A 15,987-nucleotide genomic window follows, 5' to 3' on the forward strand; every position below is an offset into this window, starting at 1 on the left:
TTTCTTTTTAAGGATAATACATTTCATTGCATGTATAAACCACATTTTCTTTATCTATTCATTCATCTATGGACATGTATGTTGCTTCACATCTTGGCTATCGTGAATAGAACCACAGTGAACATGGGACTCTAGTATCTCTTCAAGATCTTGATTTCAATACTTTTGGGTAAATACCCAGAAGTGGGATCGCATGGCATTTATATTTTTAATTTTTTGAGGAATCACCATACTGGTTTCCATATAGTGGCTTCGCAGCTGTGCATTCCCACCAAGAGTGTGTAAGTGTTCCGATTTCTCCACATCCTCATCAACACCTCTTGTCTTTCATTTGTTTGATAATAGCCATCCTGATAGGTGTGAGGTGATATCTCATTGTGTTTTTTATTCGCATTTCCCTGATGACTGGTGATGGTAGGCATTCTTTCACATACCTGGTGGCCATCTGTATATCTTCAGAGAAATGTATGTTCAAATCTTCAGCCCATTTTTTTTACTGGGTTGTTAGATGCTTAGTACTGAGATGAAGGAATAGATTCTTATATATTTTGGAGATAACCCTTTATCAGATACATGGTTTCCAAATATTTTCTCTCATTGTGTATGTCGCTTTTTCAGTCCATTGATTGTTTCCTTTGAGGCTCAGAAGCTTTTAGTTTGATGTCATATCACTTGTTTATTTACTTTTTTTGCCTGTGCTTTTAGAACCATAGTCATGAAATCATTGCCAAGACCAATATCATGAAGTCTTTCCACTGTGTTTATTACTTCTATGGGTTTTATGGTTTCAGGTCTTATGTTTAAGTCCTCAGTCCATTTTGAATTGATAATTGTGTATAGGATTGGGTAAGGATGGAATTTCATTTTTTTCAGTGTGGATATTCAGTTTTCCTAATACTATTTGTTGAAGAAACTACGCTTTCCTTTCCCCATTGTGTATTCTTCGCACCCTGTCAATTATCCGTTGACTGTGTATCCATGGATGTATTTCTAAGCTTCCTATTCTGTTCCTTGGTCTATATGTCTGTCTCTGTGCCAGTACCATACTGTTTTCATTAGTATAACTTTGTAACATACTTTGAAATCAGGAATTGTGATGCCTCCAGCCCTGTTCTTTCTTAGTATTGATTTGGATATTTATGGTCTTTTGTGGTCCCATATGAATTGTTTATTTCTATTTCTGTAAAAAGTACCACTTGGTATTTTGATAGTGTTGCATTGAATCTGCATATAACTTTGGGTAGTATGAATATTTTCACAAAATTAAGCCTATTCTATTATTTCCTATTTTTTATTATATTCTTTTGATTCTTTTCGATGCTATTATAAATGAGATTGTTCCTAATTTCCTCCTCAGAAATTGTTGGTGTATAGAAACACAACTTATTTTTGTATGTGATTTTGTATCTTGCAACTTTACTGAATTTATTAGTTCTAAAAGTTTTTTAGTGTGATCTTCAGGATTTTCTTTATATAATATCAAGTCATCCGATTTCTTTTTCTTGCCTAATTTCTGTGGCTAGGGCTTCCAATACTATACTGAATAGAAGTGTCAGTATTGGACATCCTTCCTTTGCTCCTGATCTCAGGAGGAAAGCTTTTAGTTTTTCATCATTGAGCGTTATGTTAGCTCTGGGCTTGTCATACATTTATTTATTATGTGGAGATACTTTCCTTCTATTCCTGGTTCATTGAGAGGTTTTTTTTTTTTTCTTTTTATGATGAAAGAGGGTTAAAATTTGTCAGATGCTTTTTCTGCATCTATTGAGATGATCATGCGATTTTCCTTTTTATTCCGTTACTGTGTTATATCGCATTAACTGACTTTTATATGTTGAACCATCTTTCCATCCAAGGGGTAAATATTATTTGGACATGTTGTATGATCCTTTTAATATGCTGTTAGATTCAGTTTGCTAGAATTTGTTGATGATTTTGCATGTATATTTATCAAGAATATTGGCCTGTAGTTTTCTTTTCTTGTGATATCTTTGTCCAGTTTTGGTTCCAGGGTACTGCTGGCCACATAAATGAGTTTGGAAATATTCCTTCCTCTTCAATTTTTTTGGAAAGTTTGAAAAGGATTGGTATTAGTTCTTTAAATGTCTGGCAGAATTGACCAGTTTAGCCATCTGGTCCTGGGTTTTTCTTTGTTGAGAGATTTTTGATTACGGATCAATCTCCTTGTTATAGGTCTGTTCAGACTTTCTATTTCTTATGATTCAGTCTTGGCAAGTTGTATGTTTCTAGGAGCTTATCCATTTTTTTCTAGGCCATCCAGTCTACTGTTCATAGTAGTCTCTTATGATTCTTTTCATTTCTGTAGCATTCGTTGTAATGTTTCCCCTTTCACTTCTGATTTTTTGTATTGAGTCTTTCTCTTTTTTTCTTAACCTGGCTATGAGTTTGTCAGTTTTGTTTATCTTTTCCAAACACCATCAGTCAGAAGCACAGATGACACCTGGACTTGCATTTAGCATCTGAACTGGGGGGAGGTCAGTCTTGTAGGACTGAGCCCTTAACCTGTGGGATCTGGTTATATCTCCAGGTAGAAAGGGTCAGAATTGAGTTAAGTAGTAGGACACCCAGCTGGTGTTAAAGAATTGTTTGGTGGTATGGAGAAATTACACACACACACACACACACACCCCTACATTGGAATTAGATGCAAAATCATTAATATATATAACAGAAACAAGGGAATTGGGAGTGGTACACTTTTGGGGAGTAGAGGGCGGTGCATCTTACATAGGAGCAGAAATTTCAGTGAGTGCCATGTTAAAGGAAAGCAGGTGATGAATGAAATCAACAAGGAAAGGTACTGATAAGTCTGTGTCAAGGAAACCTGCCTGTGGACTTGATGAATCAGGTGTAAAGGACAAGCACAAGCTGGTTAATAGAATAAGGGCTCAGAATGGGAAGAAGCAGGGAGTAAGGCAGAGGCAGAGACAGAGGCCTGGGAATGAAGGGGAAGCAACTGTAAATCACCTAGAAGTTAGAATACAAAGGAAAAGGCCCAAAAAGGAAAACTGGATGAGGAGGCAGAGGCAGGAGGCTAAGGAGGCTGGATTCTCTTGTGGGAGGTGAGGAGTCCTTGAGGAATTTTCAGCAGCGAAGTTACGGGATCAGGGCTATGTTCCCAGAAACAAGAAGTTCACTTAACAGCTCTATAATCCAAGAATCCTGGCTGGAGCTGATGTAAGCCCAAACTACAATTAAGGCATTGGAGATAAGGAAGAGATGAGTTCAAGAGATACCAAAATAAAATTGGTAGACTTACATTTCAACAAAATCTGTCATGTTTAGAAGGGGGAAAGTCAATGTGGGCATCGCCAGCTATCTGGGAGCAGGGACTTTGTGGAATCAGGATGAAAGAAGAAAGCACCACCTTCAGAGATAGCACTCAGTCAATGGAGCCAGGGGCAGAGTTCTCAGGGGAGCAAAGTGCCTCCTCAAATATACCAGGTACTTGTGCTAAACTGAGTGCACCGAGAATGAAGACCCTGGGCCAGGAAACTCGACATGTCATCTGTAACTTAACCAAGAAATATCACAACCAGGAGAAGAGTAGAAGACAGCAGTAGCTGAGCATGTGGGAGACATGTGACAATGTCATGGACAGCATCTGTAACATTTCTTCCGTGGATGGCAGCTTAGGATCACCCCATGATAATCTCGTGTTAGCATTTGCGACACTTCACCAAGATTCATTCTGGTGCAGCCTTAGTTTAGCGATAATATAGAAGGCAATGGCTCCCACTCACCTAATGAAATCAAAATGAGTTTGCAAAAACTGAGTAGGGTAAAAAATACTAACGATTTCATTACTCAAAGTTACTTACATATCAGAAATGTACAATCAATTACCTATAGCATGATGTATCCAATTTCACATGTAAATTTAGTCTGGTGTTAATGATATGGGACTGTGCACAACATTGCTATTATAATATTTATGTAAAATGCTGGTAATTGTGATGAATGTTGATTATAATTTGGAAATTAGTTGTAATGAATATATATTATAAGTGTGTTGGTAATATGTCTTTTCCTTTAAGAACAAACTAATGGCTGAATTAATAAATGTTAAACCAAAATCAAATTTAACACCAGGCTATTGTAATTATTTTTCTTCAATTGATCAGCTACCTGGAAAGTCTCTAGACAACAGAAATGATTCAGCAATGAATGTATTTTGAGTGGCAGTGGCATTCTGGGAGGCATAGCAGAGACCATTCTGATTCTGTAATAAAGAGAAAAGAAGTTTTCTCCTGAATTTGCTTAAACCCAAAGGACAGAGTGAATAAGATGTGGGAGGGGGATAGCATCTGGACCTAGCTGTGAATTGGTCTAATCCTCTTTTTGCCATTCAGTGGCTGTCAGATCCCAGGCTGAGTGTTTAAACTCTCTGGGCCTTGGGGCACCGGGTGGCTCAGTTGGTTACGTGTCCAACTCTCGGCTTCAGCTCAGGTCATGGTCTCAAGGTTTGTGAGTTTGAGCCAATCATCAGGCTCTGTGCTGACAGCGTGCAGCCGGGATTCTCTGTCTCCCTCTCTCTCTACCCATTTCCCGCTTGTGCTCTCTCTCTCTCCCTCTCTCTTTCAAGATAAATAAATATTTTTAAAATAAATAAGTAAAATAAACTCTGTAGGCCTTAGTGTTCATCTCTGTCAAATCCCAGCAAGCAAAGCTACTTTATAGGGGAGTATGAACATGAAAAAGTAATAATGTCAGTAAAGGGCTTGGCTTAGTGCCTGGCACCAAATTCATGCTCTATATTTATTAGATGTTAGCCATAGCCGTTATTACACAGGAAATTTTTCTAACAAAGCCAATTAATTAATAATTACACTGGTCATCTTGTTAAACAATAATCATGTCATTGAACATATTCAATCAAAAGTAGACGGTTGTTCTTTCCATGATGCTACGAAAGATCGTTCCGCAGCTAATTATATGATAAGCACTTATGGTGTGTCAGTTACTATACTATTTAAAAATGGCATTAACAATAATAATAGCTGCATATAGTAATAATAACTGACTCTTGCTTAGAACTCATTTGAGCTTATATACATCAGGCAACTGTGCTGGCTGTATTACATATACTAACTTCATTTTCATAGGTATTATTATTATTATCTCCTTTTTTAGCATATGAGGAAAGGGATGAACAGAGAAGTTAAGCAGCCTACCCAAGGTCACACAGCTAGAAAGTAGGAGAGCCAGGATTCAAAATCAAGGCAGTCTGGTCCCAGAATGCATCTCTTAGCAACTATGCTGTCCTAGCAGAGAGGTGTCATGTAGATCTCCAGTCCGTCATCTGAAATCCTCAAAGCCAGCTGAGTTTTATCATTTGGAGCCTTTCAGATTTAGTCAGGTAATGCCAGGCATATACTGTTCCATATTATTTAATGTCTCCAGCAGGGTCTGCAGGGTGCTATAATCACATGTGTAATGTTTGTGCAGCGAAAATATGATAAATTATAAACATGGCAGAGACTGCTGCTGACGACCAAAGTCCATGTGCTTCTGATCACACCAGTAGGCCACAATCCCAGGCTGTCCTCCAAGTAGGTGGAGCCATGACTGAGATTTTATCAATGGGATAGGGGTGGAAGTGACCACACTGCCTTCCTCTTTTCCCATCTGTGGGGACTATGAGGTCACATATTTCAGTTGGCTTTGCAACAAAGGGGAAGGATCTCAGATCTCAGAATGACTGCATGGAACAGAGCCCCCTCTCCTCTTTATTTCACTGTGTGTGAGTGACAAGTGAGATGATAAGGTGTTAAGCCACTAAGATTTGGAAGTACTGACATATCTGTTAGTGTCCTCTGATTAATATGATATAGACTGATTAGGTGATGGGTACATAGATTTTTCGATGATAGGTAGATAATTAGAAATAGATTAGAAATAGTTTTATGTCAGTTCACTTCAGGTTTTGTCACCAAATGAATTTTGGCACCAAAATTTACCACCTCCCTCTGTCTTTACAATATTTTTTATTTTTTAGTTTATAAAAAAAAATTTTGGAGGGAGGAGATGAATTGCAGGTGAAAAATAAAGGGCCAGTATTACTGACCACATGGTAGAGATGAGAAACCCCAAACTCAAAGACGTTAAGTGACTTGTCCAAATTCATTCAGTTCCTAAATGGCAGGACCTAGACTGGACCGCAGATCTGCCTAAGTCTCTAAAACCTATGGTTTCAACCAGGGATCAGGCCCTTTGTAAAGGGCCAGATAGTAAATACTTTGGCTTTGCAGGCCATACAGTCTCTATTGTATCTACTCAAGTCTGCTGTTGTAGCACAAAAGCAGACATAGAAAAGTCCTACGTAAATGGGCATAGCTATGTTCCAATAAAACTTTACAAAATCAGGTGGTGAGCCTATTTGACCTCCTGGGCCATAGTTCTCCAACGCCCATTCTTAACAATTATAATAGACTACTTCTCTTGAGGTACTGAGCCAGAATGTCTATTGGATGACATCTAAGATGGCATTTTATGATCTGATTACTGAATATTATCACCAACTTTTATAATTACCAGTCAATCCATCCCATTCACAAAAATCATTGACTACTGACACAATTGTTGACTACACAATCAACCCTGAGTCTTTACCACCATTTCAATAATTACCTTCTATCGAACATTATCACCATCAGGGCAATGCAATCCTCTGAGCATGCCCCAAATGGCAAGTTTACTTGAATTATTGAGGCTGGGTTAAACGATATGTTTCCTTTGGAACAATTCTGGAATAGCTTCCTGCAGGTGACTGATGATTTGACATCAGAGATACAGTTCAAAGCTTCAAGAAAATATCATTCACTGACAATCCAATTCATACTGAATAAAATATGACTGACACCTTCTGTAGATATTATAAACCTAAAAAGTAATCTCTTTGTCATTCACAGTGATGAGAAAAAAATATTTTTCCCAATATATCACTTATGGTTATAGGAAAACTTTCACTCTGGGATGAGTCATTTTGTCAAAATTAAATAGCTAGGCTCTTTTGAGATGTCAGATGTCAGTGAGAATTATGTAGGCAGTGTTACCAAGAGGTATAGAATTCTGATTTCATCACATTTATTAAGGTTTTATCCTTCATCTCTCAACACATACACACACACTTGCACAACCTGTACACATAATTCTGTTCTTGTCTATTGCCCATTGCAGGGAGCTATTAGAAGGGGAGGGAAAGGTGGCTTCGGAAGTTTTCTCATTTCATTTATTCATTTAACAGATATTTATTGAGAATTACTATGTGCCAAAAACTCTTCAGGGTGCTGGAGACACAACAATGAACAGAAGACATGAATTTTTGTCCTCATGGTGCTTATACTCTCCCATTTTCATAGAATCCAACTGTTCTTTTTCATTGCCAAGTAGCATTCCAGTGTGTGTGTGTGTGTGTGTGTGTGTGTGTGTACACACCACATCTTCTTTATCCATTCATCAGTTGATGGGCATTTGGGCTCTTTCCACAACTTGGCTATTGTTGACAGCACTTCTATAAACACTGGGGGACATGTACCCTATAAATCATCAATCTTGTATCTTTTGGATAAATTCCTAGTAGTGCCATTGCTGGGTAATATGGTAATTCTATTTTTAACGTTTTGAAAAACCTTCACACTATTTTCCATAATGGCTACACTAGTTTGCATTCCCACCAACAGTGCAAGAGTGTTCCCCTTTCTCCATATCCTCGCTAACATCTGTTTTTTCCTGAGTTGTTAGTTTTAGCCACTCTGACCGGTGCGAGGTAGTATCTCAGTGTGGTTTTGATTTGTATTTCCCTGATGATGAGTGATATTGAGCATCTTTTCATGTGTCCGTTAGTCATCTAGATGTCTTCTTTGGAAAAGTGTCTATTCGTGTCTTCTGCCCATTTCTTCACAAAAGAATGCAATCTTGACATTGGCAACAATGTGGATGGAACTGGATGGTCTTCTGCTAAATGAAATAAGTCAGTAAGACAAAGACAGATATCATATGTTTTCACCCATATGTGGAACTTGAGAAATTTAACAGAAGACCATAGGGGAAAGGAAAGAAAAATGAGTTACAGACAGGGAGGCAAACCATAAGAGACTCTTAAATACAGAGAACAAACTGAGGGTTGATGGGGGAGGGGCAGGAAAAATGGGTGATGGGCACTGAGGAGGGCACTTGTTGGGATGAGCACTGGGTGTATGTAAGGGATGAATCACGGGAATCTATTCCCAAAGCCAGACTACACTGTATACACTGTATGTTAGCTAACTTGACAATAAATTATTTAAATCAATCAATGAATGGTATTTTTCTTTATATTTAAAGATGACATGACTGACAGTGAATACTATCTTTGTGTGTACTGAAGTGGCTAAGACAAGCATGTGACTATTACAGAGATAGTACATTTGGACAAGAATAAGAAGGCAGAAGATAAACAGGCTTATCAATAATCTTTGTTACCGGATAATAACAGTGAGCCTTTACCTTCATTCTGTAGTGTCTACCTTGCAGGCACTTGCAAGAATGCAAGTTACAAGATATAAAGGATTAAAATAAACATCAATATTGCACAGTAATAAAAAAAATCCAACCATTCTCATTATGAGGGTCCATCCATACCTTTGACCTGGGCACCTTTGACCTCGGCAACCTTTTTGTTGATTCCCAGGGAATGTGACCAGGCTGCATGTGTCCTAACTTTTGCTGGTCACCCATCATTCTGGCCTGCTCTTTCCCTTTCGTCTTGCCTAGGCTTTCTATGGGGTACCCAGCTCTTCATGTATTTGCTTACCACTCCCTGTGGGCCCCAAGGGCGTGTCCCTTAAACCCCTCATAGCACAGGCTATAATGTTTAATGAAACCTGGGGTAACAGAAGATGCTTATAAGACAGGCAAGAAATGCATACAATAAATATCTTTATCTGACAGACTAGAGGTCAGGTCTCGTTCTTAAAATTCATTCTTTAAATAAACTTTCTTATTTTAGACCAGTTTACATTTACAGAAAAATTGCAAAGAAAGTACAGAGAGTTCTCATATACCTCACACCCAGTTTCCCCTATCATTAGTGTCATACATTAAAATGGTATACTTGCTACAATTATCTAATATTGATGCATTATTAACTAAAGTCCATGCTTTCTTCAGATGACTGTAGTTTTTACCTAATGCCCTTTTCTTGTTCCACCATCCTATGTAGAATACCATATTACATTTAGCCACTATGTCTCCTTAGTCTTCTCTTGGATGTGACAATTCCTCAGACAGTTCTTGTTTTTGATCATCTTGACAGTTTTGAGGAGTACGCGTCGGGTGTTTTGTAGGGTATCAGATTTCCTTGATGTTTTTTCTCATAATTAGACTGGGGATGTCTGTTCTGGGCAAAAAGTCCACAGAAGTAAAGTGCCATACTTTATCATGTAAAAGCAAGAGTGCCTAGTATCGACATGAGTTATGGCTGTTGACTTCCACCTTGACCACCTGGTTGAAGTAGGGCTGGTCATTCCCTACTGTAAAGTTACTGTTTCTTTTTTAAGTTTATTTATTTATTTTGAGGGAGGGGAGGGGCAAAGGGAAAGGGAGAGAATCCCATGCAGGCTGCTCCCTATCAGCTCGGAGCCAGATGCAGGGAAGACCTGAGCTGAAGTCAAGAGTCAGACATTAAACCAACTGAGCCACCCAGGCAACCCTAAAGTTACTCTTTTTTCCCTCTTTCCAAGCCATACTCTGGAAGAAAGTTACTATGCACAGCCCATATTTTAGGATGGGGAGTTATGCTCCACTTCCTTGAGGATAGAATTTCTACATAATTTACTTGGAATTCTTCATGAGATATTTATCTCTTCTTCTCCTTTTATGAATTTATTCAATAAGTCACTTACACCAATATGGAATATTTATTTTGTATCTTGGATATTTATTTTGGATTTTGAGTTATAATCCAGTGTAACCTATTTACTTTCTTGCTCAAGTTGTTACAGTTTGGCAACTGGGAGCTTTTTCAGTTGACTCCTGTGTCCCTTCGACATACTCCCATCATTGTGATTGTTTTTCTTTCTTGTTTCTTCCATCAAGTCCTTATTTTCTGGCACTATGAGATGCTCTGGGCTCACCTTACATCTTTCCTGCCCCAGTCCTGAATTTACCTCTAACTTTAACACTCCAACCACTATGGAAGCTCCAGAAATATCTTCTCATCTAAAAAGAACAGTCAGTTAATGTTGGTGACCCCAGTTGACATCTAGTCAGTCTCTGAGAATTGATCTCTCTCAGTCTGTTTCAGTCACTCTTGGGCTTCTGGACTCCTGGACATGTCACTCTTGGGCTTCTTAGCTGATCTTCTTAGAGCCACTCATAGTCACACACATGTATTTGTATCCTGACACACTTGTTTTATAAAAGCGGCTAAGGCTATTTTTTAATTCATTTATGCAGCAATTTTATAGTAAGAATTACGAATTCCTGGCACCTCCAAATGTTCTACAAATGTTATTAGTAAGCAATTGAATTGCAATCCGTATGAGTCACTATTTCACATCACCCCACAATTATATCATATAGTACCAAGAGATATGACATATGTTTATATCATACTGTTCTGTATAAACACAGCCTGTTGCTTCAGTTCTAGTCCAAATGAGGCCTGGGCATTGAGTCAGAGTTCTGGGTTTGATTTTCAGCTCCCTGCTCACTGGCTGTATGCCTTGGCTCAGTCACTTGTTTTCTCTGAGTCTCTGTCTCTAATTTAAAGACAATACCTACTCCCTATGGTTGCATGAGGCTGACATGAAATAATGCACAGAAATTTCCTAACATAATATCCCGTACACATCAATAAACTGTAGTCATTATTACTATTGAATTTCAGTGTTCCCAGGACCCAGGACTTCTACTCCTTTCCTAAGGAAATACGTCAGAATGATGGGAAATAGTTACAGAACAATGCTTACATAGCATCATTTATAATAGAGAAAAAATTAATTAATTTACATAGCCAACAATAGAAAGTATGGGTAAGTAAATTACAATATATCCATATGACAAAGCAGTGTTTCAAACTCCAGATTGCAATCATTAGTAGGTGGTAAAATTAATTTAGAGATTAATAACATGAGCATTTAAAAAATTAATAGAAGAGAAATGGAAATAATTACTTTCTGGTGTGTGTGTGTGTGTGTGTGTGTGTGTGTACTAGGTTGCCATTTAAAATACAATTATTGTGATTTGGGGTCCAAAATGTTCAAAAGCCACTGTGATAGTATTATTAGATTAAACCATATGAAATTATTATTCTTGACAAATACAACAAAAATTATCAGCAATTTCATATGGTTCCATCTAATATGTAGCTATTTAAATGCTGTCACAATGAATTTTCAGTGATGTGGGAAAACCCTTGCAATTTTAAGTGAGGCATACAGAATTATATACACACCATATGACCATATCTGCTAAGGGGTGCATCAAAAAATGGAAATGTTCATTTAGAATAGGTGATAGGATTATGTGGTGATCACAATTTTCTTCAGAACAGTTTTCTGTAATTTGTTACACAAATCAGGCATTATATTTATGTATACATTTGTTATATATTTATATTTATTATTTTTGGTTAAAAATTTGTTAATGGCCTTTAATGAGACCATACCAAAGAACTTTCTTCTAACTTAATTGAATGTGTCTATCATCACCTTTGAAAATATTAAATTACCTAAATACACAATATTGTATATCAAACAAGGTAAGTGTATTATCCCTTCTGTGAGATAAAATCAGACCACAAATCTTGGAAAGTTTACTTGTTATATTTTAGACATATTGATACCTTTTATTAGTTCCAAACAAACACAAACTTTATGTAATACTTGAAATTTTGTTCCTTTAAATATTTTAAAAAGTAGCTCAACTACTGTGGAAATTTAACCCCAATCAAGAGAGGTTATACTATAGAAAATAAATAACCTTTAAAATTTTCATGAAAATATAAAAGCAAGCATAAAATAGGAAATATACCAAAGACATGTATGATTTTCCGTATTGGATCTGTCACTGACTAGTTAACATTTTAAACCTGTCGTACATCATTTAATGTTGTTTTCCCAACTATAAACAGGACTGTTTGTTGCAAATACCCCCACATGCATGATTATAAGCCATGATGCTCTTTGGGCACCAGGCAGGAGGGGCAGGATGTTCGTTTGCAACCTCAGTAGTTACTCTGGTGAAATTCCAAACTGGCCCCCTGTACTCAGAGAACAAGGAGAGACTGAGGAAAGAGGCAGGCCACCCTAGAATGGTAGGTGGCAGGTGTGATAAGCAAGGAACTTACCTATGAGGCCTGTCTTGGGCAAACACAAGACAAGTAAATCTCTGTACTGCCCACCGGAATCTCAACAATTTTTATGGAGACCTTAATTGGATTCAGTCACATATACAGTCCAGATGGTCTCAATAAGATCTTACCTTCTCAAGGCTGCATACTTGAAGTGGTTCCTTGTCCAGAAATGGTGGACAGACCATCTATCACAAGGACAGGGGAGGGGTGAGAGCCTCGGATTGCCCAGGCCAGCTCGTGGGTCAACTGGTGTTTGCATCCTTTGATGACCTCCTCCAACAGAGGAAGACTAGTGTCCCTGTCATAGTAAAAAATTAATGTACTAAGCAAAAATTGGACAGATACCTAAAAGCTTACTACTGAGCAAGACTGGGATATTATGAAGTCAAATCTTTATGCCCTTCTTCCTTCTTTTGCTTTGATCCTAAAAGAATGGAAAACAGAATTCAGTATCAATCATTTTCGTGCATTAGGGAACAGACGCAACCGTCTTTCACAGATAAAAGGTAATTATGCAAAGTACTCTGAGAGTTGTTTTTTTTTTTAAGACTTGTGACTCCTGCTCGGCAGATTTCAATTATCATTCAGAAAAGCATGGAGCAAAAACCACATTAAGACTCATTGAGTTTCTCATTTTCCTTTTCCACAAATAAGGAATCATTCCTGTTTGAAATGACTGTTTATTGATATTCTCTTGCAAGATGGTAGAAAAGTGCTCAAGGTCCACAGCCATCTTTTAATGTAAGTAGTTTGGGGATACACAGTACTTAAAAAGAAGATGTAAATCAGGTGTCAGCCTATGAATCAGGATATTTTTGTTGACAAATAATAGAAAATCACACACTAGCAAAAACAATAGGATGACTTTTGGGGCTCAAAGAAACAAAGAATCCAGAGATAGGGCTGGCTGCAACTGAGGGTGCGCTCTCTTGTCATCACAAGAAGATGCCAACAGCTCCTTGGCTCCAGGCTTGTTCATGTCGAGCAGATGTGGACCGGGTTCATTTGCATGCCACCCACAGATCCCACTGCCTTGACCAAAGGGCTCATCTGTGCCTTCTGACTCTGCCCAGGTCATAGCTCCATCACTAGAGCCAGAGGTGGAGAGTACTAATGCGGAATTGGATGGAGCACCAAATGGAAATTAGGGGCTTACCAGGAACACAAACAACAGAAGTCCACATGTGACTTTAAAAGTGCTTTCACTGTTGTTCTGGTCTGCTCTGTTTGGTGATAGGGCCAATGCCACCGATTTCTGTAGGCCAGTGGTTCTCAAAGTGTGGTTCCTGGACCAGCAGGATCAGCACCCCTTGGAGTTTGTTAGGAATATATATTCTTGGGGCGCTTGGGTGGCTTAGTCAGTTAAGCGTCCGACTTCCGCTCAGGTCATGATCTCACTGTTCATGGGTTAGAGCCCCGCGTCTGACTCTGTGCTGACAGCCTGGAGCCTGAAGCCTGCTTCAGATTCTGTGTCTCCCTCTCTCTCTCTCTGCCCCTCGCCTGCTAGCACTCTGTCTTTCTCTGTCTCTCAAAAATGAATATCAACATTTTAAAAAAATTTTTAAAGAAATATATATTCTTGCACCCCAATAAATCAGAAAAACAGAGGGTGGGGCCCAGCAATCTGTGTTTTAGCAAGCCCTCCAGGTGATTTTGTAGCAAACTAAATTTTAAGAACAATGCTCTAAGCATGTTTTCCATGACCTTGTATCCAGCCCCCTTTTCGACTAAGGGCATATAACTATTACTTTGTGATTTGAAACAACAGGTAAGATTTGTATTGACAACCATCAACCTCATCTGGCCTTTTAAACCTGTCCAGCAATCTCTCTCTGATAAGCCTACCTTCTCATGCTTGGCAGTGACTATTTTGTACCTTCCCAAAAGCCAAATCTTATAGCTTGCAAGTTGTGTATTTCACATTACCTCTTAACCATAGTGTGTTGTATATTACAGGTCTATATAAATTACAACTTTCCAGGAGATAGCAAGGAAGTGTCCTGAGTGAGGTCCACCTTCTTGTAGCTTGCACGAGTCACCTTATTGTCTGGTAGTATGGCTGCCTCCTCCTTTCCTCAAACAGCTGATCTGGGGAAATCCAACCCTTTCTGCCATGTCATTCAATCCCAAGCAGATGACATCCACTAAAGCTGTCATGTGGGGACTCACTACCCATCTTCCTGCTCTTATCAGCTGCTGGCATCCACAGCCTGTTCTCCTTCTTCCATGTCAACTGAAGAAATGTACCTCCTCCCTCCAGAGCTCGGACCCTCTACCTGCCCTTGGATCTCTCCCCTCTTCTCAGAAGGATCAGTCCATTTCTCATGCTCCCCCCTCTCCCTCACACACATCTTTAGGAATTTTCTCTTCATAAATACTTCCCTCCAGTAATCAAAATGCTCACCTTCAAAAATCTGTCCTGTGATCCCATATTCCTGTTCATTGATACTAGCCCTTGTCCCTCTATTGTCACGGCCACCCAAGAGTTGTGAGTTTTCTACACACAATCTCCATCATTGTTTGCTTCCTCTATTCCAACAGAAAGTTCTCCCATCGGCCATTAGTGACCTCCATGCTGCTGATCCAGTGAACACTTTTCATTTGCCAGCAGCATCTTAGTATCATGATTAACCATCCTTTCCAAGGAGAATGCATTCTTCACTTAACCTCTCATACTTCTTCAGCAGTTTTATTTAGCTCACTTTCCAGATCCCTTGACAGCTTCTCTTCTCTCTGCCTGCTGAATATTGCAATTCTTTGTGGCTTTCTCCTGAGTTCTCTTTTATTTTCTCACTTTAAATTTGTACCCTGAATAAAGATGTGAAATAGAGTACAGTATGCTGGTTCACACAACATCAATTGTTGAAGACACTACATATACATATACATATGTATACATATACATATATGTATATATATATATACATATGCTACACCAGTGCTACACTGTACTGTAGATTTGTAGTGAGTTTTGAAATTGGAGTTTGAGTTCTGTAACTTTATCCTTTTCCACATTGTTTTGGCTACCTGGGCCCTTTGCAATTCCATAGGAAGTTGAAGATCAACTTTTCCAGGTTTGCAAGAAAGTCAATGGTTATTCTTGATAATTTTTTTTAATAAAATGGGAATTGTCTACCTCCTTGGCATGACTAAGCCAGTAACATGCTTAAAGGAGAAAACACTAGAAATAGTCTTATGAAATTGAGTAACAAAATAAGGATGGCTATTACTGTTGTTATATAATATTATTCCAGATATATTATTCAATACAGTTAGAAAAAAGGAGGTAATTAAAAACGTATAAATTAGAAAGAACAGGTAAAGTTAATTCCATTTGACGCAAATATGATTGTACCCATGAAAAACCCAGGAGAATCAATTGAAAAACTATCATATACAATAGAAACACTAAGTTGGTTGGCAGCATAAACAATTATTATACAGAAATCAATAGCTGTCATATGTACAAACAAATCTAATTTAGAATATGTACTAGAATACAATACCTCACTTATAACAGCAACAGAAGGATTAAAATACCTAGAAATAACTATGACTAAGAAATATGAAAGAACAATTTGGAAAAAACAAAAAGGCCTAAAACATATCAGAGTTTAGTGTGCTAGATA

The 15,987-nt window shown here is 38.2% G+C and overlaps 1 protein-coding gene across 2 annotated transcripts in view; it reads left to right on the forward strand.

Moving 5' to 3' along the window:
• Positions 1 to 15,987, forward strand: part of KCNIP4 (potassium voltage-gated channel interacting protein 4) — a 1,158,426-nt gene that overhangs the window by 1,132,858 nt on the left and 9,581 nt on the right. The gene's annotated exons all lie outside the window — the stretch shown is intronic.

The sequence above is a fragment of the Lynx canadensis genome, chromosome B1, assembly GCF_007474595.2.
Source record: "Lynx canadensis isolate LIC74 chromosome B1, mLynCan4.pri.v2, whole genome shotgun sequence".
Lineage (NCBI taxonomy): Eukaryota > Metazoa > Chordata > Mammalia > Carnivora > Felidae > Lynx > Lynx canadensis.